Consider the following 14,112-nt stretch of genomic DNA (forward strand, 5'->3'; position numbering starts at 1 on the left):
TGAAACTAAAGGGAAAGAGATACAGATTAGACATTAGGAAAAACTTTCTGACAGTGAGGGTAGTGAGAGAGTGGAATAGGCTGCCACGGGAGGTGGTGGGCGCTCCATCAATGGAAATCTTCAAGCGGAATCTGGATAAACATATAGCTGGGATGATTTAGGAAAACCTGCACTCGCAGGGGGTTGGACCCGATGGCCCTTGAGGTCCCTTCCAACTCTACCCTACCAAGCATGTATTCTTTACCAAGCATGTATTCTTAATACTGAGAATTATAGAATAAATGGAGCAGAGTACCCAGCATTGAATATGATTGTGATGATCTTGCAGGGGGCAGTGACCTATCACATGTAGGCGACACTGCCTGATGTAGTGAATTAGTATGGGGGTGACTTAGTAGAAAGAACTGCTGAAAGAAGACTAGACTTTTTGCAGATCACCTGGGAATGTTGGGCGACAACTCATGCCTAGAGCTGTAGTAAAGGCCCTGTTGGTTGTCACCCAGCTTCCATAACATGTCCCCACAGTTAATAGGCTTATTCCACTCTCATAAGATCTGCAGCTTGCGGGACACTGACTGATCTGTAATATGGCTATAATCGTCTGAGCGGAAAGCCGTTCTCTCTCCCATTTTAATTGCTCGGTGCGATGAACATAATAATCCATTTGGATCAGACAATATGCTCGCTGCACGCCATATGCTTCTCTATTTATAACGCAATTTTCACAAAACACTTCTTGACTCTGTAGCCAACCGAAAGAGACGCGGCACAGCAACCTGCTTAAAGGGGATGTGCACTTGGCGCCCTTATCGTCTTAACTATGAGATATACAATAGACGCTCCATAAAAAAAAAAAAAAAAAAAAAAAAAAAACCAACCTCACTTAGGATTAAACCACACATGAAGTTTTTGATGCAGTTTTCTGAGCCAAGGTCCAAAGTGGATCCAGGATAAAGACGTATTTATTTATAATTATTTCAATTCACTACTTATTTTGGCTAAAAAAAAACAAACCTGAAAACCCAATATTTTTTTTACTTTTTCAAATCCATATCCTGAAATATTCACTCTGACTGCAAAGCCTAATAGAATTTGCCAATTCTGTAGGGGTTTTCATTGCAGCAGTCACCTCATTTACATCACAGACAGGGTCACAATAGAAGATAACACCCATAACGACTCATCATGACATCCACTTCTGACAATAGATGATGTCGCAGATTATTTCCTCCCCTCTCTGAACTGAACATGGCTAGAAAACACTCCCTTCCCATATGACGCAATGAGTCAGCTGCAGGCTATCGCTTGTCATGAGACTGCTGTAAAGCAAATCGCTAAATGCTGTGAACAGAGTAGACAAGAAGCTCAGGCAAGATGGCCGCCCCTGCGATCTGCGTTCAGGTTTTTATTTGGGGACCCCCCCCAAATGGAAACCAATGTGGATTAAAAAGCAGTTACCTGGCAGACTCGCGGGCCCCATAGACTATAATGGGGTCCGTGTGGTTTCTGTTCCTGCTCTTTTCCCTCCGCATGTTACGTGCAGAAACCAAACGGAAACCACACAGACTCCATTATAGGCTATGGGGTCTGCGGGTTTCCTGAAGGTAACCCATTTTATAATGCGCATAGGTTTCCGTCGTTCGGGGGGGAGGGGGGGGGTACCCAAATGCAGATGTGAACCGGGCCTTACCAACATGGATTGGCTATTTCTATTGGCTGCCCTTCAGTGATCAGAGAACATGAGGAGAGCGACTGAGCATGTGCGTCCACCAGCACTCAGCTTCTTAGGTGGACGTGCACATTGCTTTAAACTTTGCAAAATCTAGATATCCGAATACAGTGACGCCAGGAAAATTGTTTGTTTTTGAAGAATGACGTTTTATTAGTAAGTGCAGAAAAACCAATATAAATATGGTAACCCCGGAATCATACTGAAATGTAGAATACAGGTGACATGTCATTTTGGCTGCAGATTGAACGCCGTGAAAACAAAGCCCGTAAGAAAGTCGCACAAATGCACTTTTTCTCCAATTCCACCCCATTCTGAATTGTACAGAATAATAAATGGTACCATTAGGAAGAACACTTTGTCCTGCAAACATTAAGCCCTCATGTAGCTCTGTGAACGGAAAAATAAAAATTTTTGGTTTTTCAAAAACGAAAATTGAAATTCAAAAAATATCACCAGCGGGAAGGAGTTCAAGGGTTAAAGGACAATTCCCAGCAGTATTGTAGAAATGTCTGAGCTGCAAAGCTTGCAGGTGCTTCCTAAATCTTGTCCATCACATGGGACACTTCCGCTAATGATCCCTTGACCATTAGCGCCCCCTGTGTCTATAGAACAAAGTACACTTTCTGCAACTGTCTGCTCCAAGCCACAAACATATTTGCGGTAGACGTCCATTCATCAGGACCATGAAGTACCATGAAGTACGCTCGTCGGATCTGTCAGCATAACTCAGCCCAGAATGATTTGCCTGAGCCGACAATGTGTCTCCTTCTGATGTGAATGTAAAATACACCGAGTCCTCGGCCGCTACAGACCCCGTATCAGTGACAAGTCATCTGCATTTCACTTTCAGCATCAAGTAATAGCAGATGGATATTAACTAGAGAGGAGCGAACGCCTTTCGACCGAATATCAGGCCGTTCAAGGTATTCAATTCCAATCGAACACCAGGCAGCAAACGCAGTAAAAATTCGTATCCCCTCCCACCTTCCCTGGTGCGGTTTTTGCACCAATAACTGCGCAGGGGAGGTAGGACAGGAACTACGACAACAGAGGCAGTGAAAAAAATTGAAAAAACCCATTGGCTGCCAAAAACATGTGACCTCGGATTTATAAGAATAACGGCCGCCATCTTCATCACATTTGCGGTGAGCGATAGGGAGAGAAACATATCTGCTGAGGGCTACAGAGGGATTAGATTCTAGTAGGCAGAGAAAAATGGAAGAAAAACAACAACTCTTCTCAGAGCTATACTGCAGGGAGAGGAGTCGAGGTTTCCCCAAAAACTAACAGGGATACAGAGCAATTAGGTCCGGCTATATACACTCAACCCAGCTTTCCACGGGGCGTCCCCCCAAAAAACTAACAGGGATACAGAGCAATTCGGTCTGGCTATATACGCCAGGACAAATCCCAAATTTTTTGGTTTGTTAAAAATAAGATTTGGAATATTTGGGTCAAATCTGGTTTGTTACAAAGCGATTTGCCCATTTCTAGTAACTCTATGGAAAAATGACTTAGCCTCTTGCCTGGGTGAAATTAGGAAATTCTGAGCCCAAAGGGGACAGCAACATGTGAACAGCACTGTGGAAGATGTTGGTGCCATATAAAAAATGAGAAGGAAAAAAAAAGGGCTACGACTTTAGAGGACGATGGGCCAGGAGGTGGAGGCTATCCAGGAGGTGGAGGCTATCCAAGAGGTAGATGCTATCCAGGAGGTGGAGGCTATCTAGGAGGTGGAGGCTATCCAGAAGGTGGAGGCTATCCAGGAGGTGGAGGCTATACAGGAGGTGAAGGCTATCCAGGAGGTGGAGGCTATCCAGGAGGTGGAGGCTATCCAGGAGGTGGAGGCTATCCAGGAGGTGAAGGCTATACAGGAGGTGAAGGCTATACAGGAGGTGGAGGCTATCCAGGAGGTGAAGGCTATCCAGGAGGTGGAGGCTATCCAGGAGGTGGAGGCTATCCAGGAGGTGGAGGCTATCCAGGAGGTGGATGTTATCCAGGAGGTGGATGTTATCCAGGAGGTGAAGCTATCCAGGAGGTGGAGGCTATCCAGGAGGTGGAGGCTATCCAAGAGGGGGAGGCTATCCAAGAGGTGGAGGCTATCCAGGAGGTGGATGCTATCCAGGAGGTGGAGGCTATCCAGGAGGTGGAGGCTATCCAGGGGGTGGAGGCTATCCAGGAGGTTGAGGCTATCCAGGAGGTGGAGGCTATCCAGGGGTGGAGGCTATCCAGGAGGTGGAGGCTATCCAGGAGGAGGATGTTATCCAGGAGGTGGAGGCTATCCAGGAGGTTGGAGGCTATACAGGAGGTGAAGGCTATACAGGAGGTGGAGGCTATCCAGGAGGTGAAGGCTATCCAGGAGGTGGATGTTATCCAGGAGGTGGATGTTATCCAGGAGGTGAAGCTGTCCAGGAGGTGGAGGCTATCCAGGAGGTGGAGGCTATCCAGGGGGTGGAGGCTATCCAGGAGGTGGAGGCTATCCAGGAGGAGGATGTTATCCAGGAGGTGGAGGCTATCCAGGAGGTTGGAGGCTATACAGGAGGTGAAGGCTATACAGGAGGTGGAGGCTATCCAGGAGGTGAAGGCTATCCAGGAGGTGGATGTTATCCAGGAGGTGGATGTTATCCAGGAGGAGGATGTTATCCAGGAGGTGGAGGCTATCCAGGAGGTGGAGGCTATACAGGAGGTGGAGGCTATCCAGGAGGTGAAGGCTATCCAGGAGGTGGAGGCTATCCAGGAGGTGGATGTTATCCAGGAGGTGGATGTTATCCAGGAGGTGAAGCTGTCCAGGAGGTGGAGGCTATCCAGGAGGTGGAGGCTATCCAGGGGGTGGAGGCTATCCAGGAGGTGGAGGCTATACAGGAGGTGAAGGCTATACAGGAGGTGAAGGCTATCCAGGAGGTGGAGGCTATCCAGGAGGTGAAGGCTATACAGGAGGTGAAGGCTATCCAGGAGGTGGAGGCTATCCAGGAGGTGAAGGCTATCCAGGAGGTGGATGTTATCCAGGAGGTGGAGGCTATACAGGAGGTGAAGGCTATCCAGGAGGTGAAGGCTATCCAGGAGGTGGAGGCTATCCAGGGGGTGGAGGCTATCCAGGGGGTGGAGGCTATCCAGGGGGTGGAGGCTATCCAGGAGGTGGGTGTTATCCAGGAGGAGGATGTTATCCAGGAGGTGGAGGCTATCCAGGAGGTGGAGGCTATCCAGGAGGTGAAGGCTATACAGGAGGTGGAGGCTATCCAGGAGGTGGAGGCTATCCAGGAGGTGAAGGCTATACAGGAGGTGAAGGCTATCCAGGAGGTGGAGGCTATCCAGGAGGTGGATGTTATCCAGGAGGTGGAGGCTATACAGGAGGTGAAGGCTATACAGGAGGTGAAGGCTATACAGGAGGTGAAGGCTATCCAGGAGGTGGAGGCTATACAGGAGGTGGATGTTATCCAGGAGGTGGATGTTATCCAGGAGGTGGATGTTATCCAGGAGGTGGAGGCTATACAGGAGGTGGATGTTATCCAGGAGGTGGATGTTATCCAGGAGGTGGAGGCTATCCAGGAGGTGGAGGCTATACAGGAGGTGAAGGCTATACAGGAGGTGGAGGCTATCCAGGAGGTGGAGGCTATCCAGGAGGTGGATGTTATCCAGGAGGTGGATGTTATCCAGGAGGTGGAGGCTATCCAGGAGGTGGGGGCTATCCAGGGGGTGGATGTTATCCAGGAGGTGGGTGTTATCCAGGAGGTGGAGGCTATCCAGGAGGTGGAGGCTATACAGGAGGTGAAGGCTATACAGGAGGTGGAGGCTATCCAGGAGGTGAAGGCTATCCAGGAGGTGGAGGCTATCCAGGAGGTGGAGGTTATCCAGGAGGTGGAGGCTATACAGGAGGTGAAGGCTATACAGGAGGTGAAGGCTATCCAGGAGGTGGAGGCTATCCAGGAGGTGAAGGCTATCCAGGAGGTGGAGGCTATCCAGGAGGTGGGTGTTATCCAGGAGGTGGGTGTTATCCAGGAGGTGGATGTTATCCAGGAGGTGGGTGTTATCCAGGAGGTGGAGGCTATCCAGGAGGTGGAGGCTATACAGGAGGTGAAGGCTATACAGGAGGTGGAGGCTATCCAGGAGGTGAAGGCTATCCAGGAGGTGGAGGCTATCCAGGAGGTGGGTGTTATCCAGGAGGTGGGTGTTATCCAGGAGGTGGATGTTATCCAGGAGGTGGGTGTTATCCAGGAGGTGGGTGTTATCCAGGAGGTGGATGTTATCCAGGAGGTGGGTGTTATCCAGGAGGTGGAGGCTATACAGGAGGTGAAGGCTATACAGGAGGTGGAGGCTATCCAGGAGGTGAAGGCTATCCAGGAGGTGGAGGCTATCCAGGAGGTGGAGGCTATACAGGAGGTGGAGGTTATCCAGGAGGTGGAGGCTATACAGGAGGTGAAGGCTATCCAGGAGGTGGAGGCTATCCAGGAGGTGGGTGTTATCCAGGAGGTGGATGTTATCCAGGAGGTGGAGGCTATCCAGGAGGTGGAGGCTATCCAGGGGGTGGAGGCTATACAGGAGGTGGGTGTTATCCAGGAGGTGGAGGCTATCCAGGAGGTGGAGGCTATCCAGGGGGTGGAGGCTATACAGGAGGTGGGTGTTATCCAGGAGGTGGATGTTATCCAGGAGGTGGGGCTATCACAAGTGTTGTCTAAGCTGGGCAGACACACAAACACAAAAAATACCAGGAAAATAATAGAGAATAAATAAATGAAAGCCGCCTATAGGACGTTACCATTCAGCCATATTTCATCAGCGTCTTCCCGAAGACAATAACATCTTTATTTGGAAAGCTGCAATTTACCCAGGCGAGGTGCGGAAAGTTCAGCAGGAATGTAGAAACAATGAGGCGGCAGAGCTGCGGGAAGCGGCAAACTCAGCTCCACAAATAATTCATGAGCAAACCAAGCGAGTGTTAATATTTCCTTTCATTGACATAAAAATATCTAGAAATCACACGTGCAAGCTAAGGAGATAACACACATCTGCGGCAGCCGGCAGCACTGTATCATCTCTCTCATCCAAAATTCGTCTCTCATTAGTTTCATAGTATCTATGAGACTAGTATCTATTTTTCCTGATACAGAGCTCCAAATCCCCTGCTTAGACGAAAAAGCTAAAAAATAATATGTTTTCTTCCCACCACTAGGGGAGCTTAGGAGCTTGCTACATACAAGTAGGATTGAGCGATCGTGTTTGGAAAAGATCGGATTCCGATCGGCGATCGAGAAAATTTCACGATCGCCATCGGAATTCCGAACACGATCTTTTTAGGTGGGATCGAGATCGGTGATTATTTCCCACAATGCTTTGCTACTGGCCAAGCATTGTGGGAAAAGCTAAAAATGTTAGCCTTCACACAGAGTATACGCTCCACTCATTCTGAGTGGAGTGTATACTCAGTGTGAAGGCTCCGCTGTGGTTCCATAGGAATGAATGGAAGCAGCCGGCACACAGCCTTACCCCCTGCGCGCTGGCTGCATCCATTCATTCTAATGGGAGACTAGTTAACATCTCTATTAGCTATTTACCTGCAGAGATGGGTGGTCTGGTGCTCGGTGTTCTCCTTCTTCTCCTCGCTGCCCCCGCCTCCCAGGTTAGTGTTAAAGAGCTAGGAAGAAGGCGGGGCTTGTGGCTTAGGAGAGCGTGGGTGGGTACTGGGAGGGGAACCGTCACATCTCCCCGCCCTGTACCCGCCCACACTCTCATAACCCGCCCACACTCTCCTAACCTGTGAGGCGGGGGCAGAGAGGTGAAGAAGAACGAGAACACCGGGCACCGGACCAGCCATCTCTGCAGGTAAGTGGACACCAGCGGGGACTAAGTAGCCAGAGGATTAAAAAAAAATCCTCTGGCTACTTAGTGATTAAAAAAATTCACTACACAGCGTGAATTCTAACAATTAAAGTGTTCACTTGTTAGATTCCATGCTGTATAGCGAATAGGATTGTTTTTAAAATCCGATCTCCGATTAGTAAAAAAAATCCCATTGATTTGCATTGGGATCGGAAATGGGATCGAGATCGGGTTCGAATGAAAAATGATCAGAAATTAGATTTCAAAATCGATCCTGAAACGTCAAGATCGGCTCAACCCTACATACAAGTTTAAGGTATAAACAGTATGAATAAGCTCCAAAGTTTCCCCTAGTGGCAGCTAGAATTCTACAGTCTTCCTAACCTAAATATTTCACAGGATCGTCCGAGTAAATTTGGTCATTTAGAATATCATATTCAGCCACTGCTTTTGTTTCAGACCTTAAATAACCTAGGTTATTCCTATAGAATTGCTATATACTAGACAATGGAGGATTTCTGAGGCTTTCAAGCAAGGCTCATCCAGATGTGTCCAACCTTCCCTTTCAGAGAATCTCATTAAAAGAGTAGTCTGATCTTAGGATCTTAAGATAGGGGATAATTTGCAGATTGGTGGGAGTCCGACCGCTAAGATCTCCACTGTTTGGAGCCATGGTCAGGACGGACACACGCATCACTTATCTCTGGTTGTGCCATTGAAATCAAAGGAGCAGTGTGTGTTCCTTTCTGAATCAAGGACAGTGGTCATACCCCCACCAATCTGCAAGATATCCTCAATCTATGGACAGGGGATAACTTCTTAAGATGGTATTATGCCCTTAATTCAAGACAATATTCAAGACAATATCACAATTTATTTGCAAAACTCTGCAATATGTTGCCAAGGAGCAAATGAAAGGGGTTCTAACTAAACCCTTAAAATATAAAGCAACCAACCCAACCAGGAAAATCCAGCTTCCAAGGACAACATTGTTGATAGACTACATCTATAGTCAAGAACATAGGTCAGCGCTTTCCTCAGTAAACCCTAATGGCACTCTGCCGATTTGATTAAAGTGGAGCTAAGCCAAATCTTGGAACCAGTTATACACTTTTTTCAGTTTTACTTGCAATACCACGTCTAACCTCTTGGTGTGCTGTGCAGAAAAAACAATCTTTCAAGCAACATTTGATACAGTATTCTTTAGCACCTTCTAGTGGTAGAAGTAGTCATTGCGGTAAATTCCATCAATACTGAAATAACATGAAATTGAAGTTACTGCGTATTCGGTACCCCAGATAGTTGGTTAGTCTGTCCATAGTCATATCAAGGTGACAATGACACATCATCTCCCATAAAATGATGTGCATATATACTCAGATATTTCAGTATTCCCCTCATTACTTGTCCCTTTCACCCTAATTACTTGAATAAATATCCCCGTGGTATCTCTCCGGGGTGCACGGTAGCGTCAGAACATATCCGGTGATAGAACAGCCAAGGTGACTGACTTCCACCAGCCAGAAACTGCTGATGCATGAAGACTCACAAATAACTGCTCATGGAAAACCTTCAATCTCCTCCACCGTCTCACGACCAAGAAGCCGCCCCGTTTCGTTTTTATTACCGCGTCGGCCATTAAAGGTCACTTTTTTGGAGTCTTAATTACACATTGCAGAGGCAATTGCACATGGGTCAGCGACTCCTAACTAGGTAAATTGCTTAGTCTCATAATGATATGTTTTTCCACTTCCTATAATCAAGAAGGCCGTATAATGGTTATCATTACCCGAGCGATACGGAGATGCTGCCGCAGCAGAAGAATGCAAAAACAGCACGTGGAGGATTAACAATGGCGCATAAAACTTTTTTACTGGAAAAGATCCCATCATTGCTGTTTATACTATGTATACTATGGGGTCACAAAGGTTTTTAGGGGGAATTCTTCATTGCCCGTCTCCAAAACCAGGCAAAAACATTCCGGCTGTGTCAAAAAGTTTCAGATAAGACGCCAATTCTCAAGGTCAAAGATTGCTTTTCCAAAGGATTGAGTTTTCTGTTCTAATCTTACAGTATATCTACTCTAAGCAATGCATGATGGCTCAGTGCTGCCCCCCTTCCCCCCTGGCAACTTTGCACATGACCCAATAAACACGGTTCAATGGGCACTAACCTTTAAACAAAATTTGTAGACATCAGTGGTACAACAAAATAGATGAAACTTTGAAATAGATCTTTTGAGAGTAAAATGCTTCTTTCTCTACTTAACAGACTCTTTACCTCCTCCATCCTAAATGTTTTATTTATTCCAAAATATTTCCTAAATCTGCCTTGGTGTTCCAAGACAGACTGATAGCTCACTGTATCGGAAGACATCTATTGTCAAGAACATAGTCATAAGGGTAGAGTTTGAAGAAGATTAGAGAGAAGCAGAGACAGAGGCAAAGACATTATGCTGCAGCTAATGGTAAGTCTTCCATGGTACTCCATGTACTTTATTCATACCAATGTGGATTACTTTTCTCTATAATGTCCTATATGCTGCTACTTTTGATTGAGAGAGAGAGAGAAAACAGCATCTCCTGATTTCTCCATATGCTGTCTAGGGGAGACATTACATCAGCCGGTCTCCACCCAGAAAACTGCCAATTATGGACAGAAGCTGCAGACCAGAAAACTGCTAAAATGTTCAGTATAAAGGTTATATAGTGGTGTCATTCCTAATGTGCACAAACAGAAGATTATCTCAAAAATTCATCCAAACATTAACGTAGATTTTAAAGAAAGTCTCTAAACCCTACTATAACACAAGGGCTGGATAACATAGACAGTGAAGCAGAAGACAGGTGGGTGTCCGAGGATATGTGAGATTTGATGGATTGCTTAAACTTTCTAATAGCATGGAGTGAATGGGCAAGAAAATTTTCCAGAGAGTGGGTCCAAAAATAGAAATTTGGTTAGGAATCTTGGATTCTGGAGGCACCTTAAAAAGCCTTCACCAAAGCTGAGATTGATGGATGCCACAACTCGACATGAGTGAACCAGTGTGGAGTGAACCAAGTTTGAACTGAATTTTCCAAAAAGTTCTGAAGAGACCCCAAAATTCATCAAACTTATAGGACCCAAAATAAATCTTTGGTGAAGCATCCGAACCTGAAATTAGATGAATCTTTACCCATCTCTAGTTACTACTTTATATGTCTAGTTGTTTGACTTGGCCACTACCAGACATACTTTGTATCATAAAGGGCTGGTAGATAGTAGTAGCAATGGTAGCCATAAGGAGCAGTCACTACCTCAATAGGGAATCTTGATGGCCTTAGTGGGTTTGATCTAGCAGGTCTTGGGGTGGACCATCAGAGAAGACTCTCATAAATGAGACTTTCATTCAGAAGTGGGGACTTCTAATGAACCCCATGGATGGGGGGAGGAGGGTGCAGAGGACACTTTCCTTCCACTTTAAGTAGGTCCTCTATACAGTCTTGTAGGGGAGACGTAACATAGCCCTTAGATCAGTGGTGTAACTACCGCCGTAGCAGTGAAGGCAGCTGCCACAGGGTCCGGGAGATTAGGGGCCCGGTGACAGCCGCTACTGCTGATATCATTATACTCGGGGGTCTTTTCGGATCCCCGAGTATAATGATTGGCGGCCCGGGAGAGGTAAGAAACATGAAAAACACTGTTACTTACCTCTCCATGATCTGGGCAGGCTTCGGCCTAGTCGTCTGACGTCTCATGACCCCGGCCTGCGTCCTGGGTCATGTTACGTCTGACGTCATTGAAGATGGACTACTTCGGAGGCCGACAGCATAGGAGCCGGGAGAAGGGTGAGCAACAGAGTTTTATTTATGTTTTTCTCCCCCTGGGTCTCCAATTATTATACTCTGGAGTCTGAAAAGACCACAGAGTATAATAATTGTTTATGGGTGTCCACAGTGGGAAATAATACTGTGTGCAGGGGCAACTATGGGGGATAATACTGTGTGCAGGGGCCACTATGGGGTTTAATACTGTGTGCAGGGGCCACTATGGGACATAATACTGTGTGCAGGGGCAACTATGGGGCATAATACAGTGTGCAGGGGCCACTATGGGGCATAATACTGTGTGCAGGGGCCACTATGGGACATAATACTGTGTAGAGGGGCCACTATGGGGCATAATACTGTGTGCAGGGGCCACTATGGGGCATAATACTGTGTAGAGGGGCCACTATGGGGCATAATACTGTGTGCAGGGGCCACTATGGGACATAATACTGTGTGCAGGGGCCACTATGGGGCATAATACTGTGTGCAGGGGCCACTATGGGGGATAATACTGTGTGCAGGGGCAACTATGGGGCATAATACTGTGCGCAAGAGCCACTATGGGGTACAATACTGTGTGCAGGGGCCACTATGGGGTACAATACTGTGTGGAGTTGCCACTGAGGGACATAATACTGTGTGCAGGGGCAACTATGGGGCATAATACTGTGTGCAGGGGCCACTATGGGGATAATACTGTGTGCAGGGGCCACTATGAGACATAATACTGTGTGCAGGGGCCACTATGGGGCATAATACTGTGCGCAAGAGCCACTATGGGGTACAATACTGTGTGCAGGGGCCATTATGCACCTTTCCATCGGCTGTATAAGGGCACGAATAGGCGCTCTTTCTATTGGTCCTCGAAAGAAATGGGCGTGTTTATAAGTTCTCCTCCTATTGGTTCTCTTTCAAGCACAGGTTTTCATTCAGGTCCGACTAATATTTAGGGCCTGAACCTAACCGCGGATGATGGATAGAATTGCATTGAAGTTGTAGGCGCTTTCCCTATTGGTCCGTGAGGAGGAAGTAGGCGTGATAATCATGCAATGATAGATAGAACTATGTTAAAGATGGGCATCAGTAGGCGCTCTTCCTATTGGCTCTAGATGAAATGTGGGCGTGGCAATTATGCATCTTTCCATCGGCCATATAAGGGCACGAATAGGCGCTCTTTCTATTGGTCCTCTAAAGAAATGGGCGTGGTTATAGGGTCTCCTCCTATTGGTTCTTTTTCAGGCACAGGCTCTCATTCAGGTCCGACCAATGTTTAGAGCCTGAACCTAGCCGCGGATGATAGAACTGCATTGAAGATGTAGGCGCTTTCCCTATTGGTCCGTGAGGAGGAAGTAGGTGTGATAATCACGCACCTCCCTATTGGCTGCACTATGAGTGAGCGGTTTCCATTCTGGTCCGACCATGTTTTGAGGCGGGATCTTTACTACACCAAACTGCTAATGGCCAGATTTCTGGTAATACCGAACTTGATTGGTGTATTGTGTGACTGACATATGTGTTCTCAATAATAGTAATTAGTGGAATGTATTTAAAACCTGTTGTCTTCGATCCATGGTATTGCATTTCTGGCTTGAAAAAGCGTCAGATTAGACGCGAAATGGCTGTTGCCTTTTTTTGCCTATAATACCTTGTCTCCCTCCCTGTATTATTTTTATTTACACTTAATAAAGGACTTTGTTTTTACATATGAGAAGTGTCAAATATCATCTGCCGACTATGGAATGGTGAGTGCCCACCCCGATCTTTTCTATTTTTTCTCCTAAAGAGTTTTATTTATGTTTTTCTCCCCCTGGGTCTCCAATTATTATACTCTGGAGTCTGAAAAGACCCCAGAGTATAATAATTGTTTATGGGTGTCCACAGTGGGACATAATACTGTGTGCAGGGGCAACTATGGGGCATAATACTGTGCGCAAGAGCCACTATGGGGTACAATATTGTGTGCAGGGGCCACTATGGGGTACAATACTGTGTGGAGTTGCCACTGAGGGACATAATACTGTGTGGAGGGGCCACTATGGGGGATAATACTGTGTGCAGGGGCCACTATGGGGTATAATACTGTGTGCAGGGGCCACTATGGGGGATAATACTGTGTGCAGGGGACACTATGGGGAATGATACATTGTGCAGGGGCCACTATGGGACATAATACTGTGTGCAGGGGCCACTATGGGGTACAATACTGTGTGGAGTTGCCACTGAGGGACATAATACTGTGTGGAGGGGCCACTATGGGGGATAATACTGTGTGCAGGGGCCACTATGGGGATAATACTGTGTGCAGGGGACACTATGGGGAATAATACAGTGTGCAGGGGCCACTATGGGACATAATACTGTGTGCAGGGGCCACTATGGGGATAATACTGTGTGCAGGGGCCACTATGGGGCATAATACTGTGTGCAGGGGACACTATGGGGAATAATACAGTGTGCAGGGGCCACTATGGGACATAATACTGTGTGCAGGGGCCACTATGGGGTACAATACTGTGTGCAGGGGCCACTATGGGGCATAATACTGTGTGCAGGGGACACTATGGGGAATAATACAGTGTGCAGGGGCCACTGAGGGACATAATACTGTGTGGAGGGGCCACTATGGGGGATAATACTGTGTGCAGGGGTCACTATGGGACATAATACTGTGTGCAGGAGCCACTGAGGGACATAATACTGTGCGCAGGGGCCACTATGGGGATAATACTGTGTGCAGGGGTCACTATGGGGGATAAT

At 47.0% G+C, this 14,112-nt stretch overlaps 1 protein-coding gene across 2 annotated transcripts in view; it reads right to left on the minus strand.

Annotated features, from left to right (window-relative positions):
- CTNNA2 (catenin alpha 2) overlaps positions 1 to 14,112 on the minus strand; it is a 1,647,901-nt gene that overhangs the window by 1,488,605 nt on the left and 145,184 nt on the right. The gene's annotated exons all lie outside the window — the stretch shown is intronic.

Source organism: Leptodactylus fuscus, chromosome 1 (assembly GCF_031893055.1).
Source record: "Leptodactylus fuscus isolate aLepFus1 chromosome 1, aLepFus1.hap2, whole genome shotgun sequence".
NCBI lineage: Eukaryota > Metazoa > Chordata > Amphibia > Anura > Leptodactylidae > Leptodactylus > Leptodactylus fuscus.